The following is a 2505-nucleotide window of genomic DNA, read 5'->3' on the forward strand; positions in this document are numbered from 1 at the left end:
CAAGTGGAGGTGCCAGGGACCCTCTGATGCCAGGGCAGTCAGAGTTCCAGTGGTCCATCCTCCAGCATTGATGGCATGGGTGTGTTGGTACCCTGGGATTTGGACATAGGCGGGCCCAGTGTCCATCAGTGCCACACTTGAAGCAGTCCCCCAGGAAGGGTGCACTGGGTTACCCCTTTCCATTGGCTCCTGCAGCCAGCTGGCTGCAGGGCTGCTACCAAGTCTTGGGTTTGCAGTGGGACCTTCTGCTGGACCCAAGCTTGTCTTTTAAGTTCAGCCGTTTCCTCTTGGGCATTAAAAACCTTAAATGCCATTCTCACCAGGTCAGGAATGAGAGTTTGAGGGTCCTACTCAACCTTTTTTAATTTTTTGCGTATATCAGGGACTGACTGAGAGAAAAAATGGGTGGCTAAGACAGTAGCTCCTGCCAGGATAGAGGGGTCAAGGCGGGTATAATGAAGTAGGACTTCAGTGAGTCTGTTAAGGAAAACAGTGGTGTTTTCATCTGGGCTTTGGGTGATTTCCTGCAGTTTGTCATGATTGACAGTCCTATTAGCAGCTGCTGGCATTCCAGTAATGAAGCACTGAACCATGTGGTTGTGGCGTTAGTGGCCATCTTGGCCATTCCAATAGTCCCACCCAGGGTCTGCAGCAGGAACTGCCTGAGCCTCTACCAGCATGGTTGGGTCAGTTAAATGGACCTGATCTGCATGTTCTCAGGTGGCAGCCTGGATGCATTCCCTTTCCTCTGCTGTGAGGATTGTAATCTGGATGACATGTAAGTCATGCCATGTTAGGTCATATGCTTGGGCTAAATATTGGAACTCTTTGGTATTGTTTCCTGGGTTAGCAGAGTAGGAAAATAGCTGCTTTTCAATTTGTGAGAGGTCTCGGAGTGAGAAGGGTGCATGAACTCGAACCACTCCCTCGGTGCCAGCAAACTCCCGTAAGGGGCAGACCAGATCGGGGGTAGGTGGGATTACTTGGGATTGTGTCTGGGTGGAAATGGGAGATGAGCCGGGGATGAAGGTACTGGGGCAGGTGCCAAAGCAGTAAGGGAAGGGGAAGAAGGAGGCTCTGGATAGGGAGGGGAAGTTGCTACTGAGCTGACAGGCTGGCCAGGTTTTCAAGGGGTTTGGACAGAGGAGAATGGGAGAAGGATTCAGGGGTTTTAGGGGCAGATGGAGCTGGTGTGGTCTGAGCAAGGAGGACTTGGGAAATGGAGCAGCAGGTGCAGAGGGAGGAGTGAGAGCAAAGGTCCCAAAAAGGCTGTATGTTGCTTTGGCACCTGCAAAAGTTGTCCAAAACTGTGAAGACCTGATAGTCAAAGGTACCCTCAAGAGGCCATCAAGACTGGTTGTCTAATTGATATTGGGGACAGTCCACCAAACAGTAACGGATAAGGCAGCGACTTCTCAAGTCTTGTGAGAGGCCCAGAGTTTTGAGATTGACCAGCAGGCAACCTAAAAGGGTTTTGGGGTTGAATTTGGACTAGGCAGTTTCCATGATTCCTGCTGGGCAGGCCAGGGATTAAAACAGACATCCCTGTTTAGAATCCCAGACTGTGGACAGAGGAAAGATGGCTGTCCTGAGGGAGGAGGATGTCTCCCAATCCTCAGGTGCTGAGCGGGAGTCACCTGGTGACTCAGTAGAGTAGTCCTGACATGGCCGTGAATTTTCAGGCAGGACCACCCAGATCAGGGCATGGAATCGGGGGAACTTACCCAGTGTCTTGAGGCATGGGGCTCAGATGAGGTCCTGGAGAAGGGGAAGGGGAGGGAGTTTGGGAGATAATTGTGTGGGGACACAGGGTACAAAAGTAATTTCTGGTAATGGTTATGCCCTCAGTATGAATCTGGCCCTCACATCATGAGCATGAGGAGTGACAATAGCTTTGTATCTCATGAATATTCTTAATACACAAAAATAAATTAATAAATAAAAGCACTCTTAAATACCCACTTGTATCCGCCCTAGGTGCAACTTCCCCGGCCTCACTCCCTTGTGGGCTGCGGAACCTCGCCTGAGAGTGCTTCCATTAAAGCTTGCCTCAAACCCTTTGCCTGGCTCCTCTTGTTAATTACCACCACCAATTTGAACTGGACAGCTGGTGCCGAAACCTTCCCCTTCTTCCCCCTACTCTGCTTTGTGGCTCAAGGAATGTTCCATCCATCTGTAAGGCCACTGCACTAGCGTGGTGTTTCTTTCCTTCCTTCCTTCCTTTCTCTCTTAGCTCCCATTTATTTTTGTATATGCTTTGAGATCAGGGTATGCTTTTATTCCTCTGTATGTGGATACTCAGTTTTCCAGACACAATTTAATGAAGAGACTGTTTTTTCAACATTGAGAAATGAGAAAGATCGGCTGCTGACAAATTCCACGCTCCTGGATTGGAAGCATTAACATTGTGAAAATGCCCATACTACCCAAAGTAGTCTGCACATTCAATACAATCCCCATCAAAATACCAATGATGTTCTTCATGGAAATATAAGAAACAACCCT

At 49.0% G+C, this 2505-nt stretch overlaps 1 pseudogene; it reads right to left on the reverse strand.

Moving 5' to 3' along the window:
* Positions 1–716: 716 nt before the first annotated feature.
* LOC103607868 overlaps positions 717–2505 on the reverse strand; it is a 10223-nt pseudogene continuing 8434 nt past the window's right edge.

The sequence above is a fragment of the Galeopterus variegatus genome, unplaced genomic scaffold (genome assembly GCF_000696425.1).
Source record: "Galeopterus variegatus unplaced genomic scaffold, G_variegatus-3.0.2 Scaffold7786, whole genome shotgun sequence".
Taxonomy (NCBI): domain Eukaryota; kingdom Metazoa; phylum Chordata; class Mammalia; order Dermoptera; family Cynocephalidae; genus Galeopterus; species Galeopterus variegatus.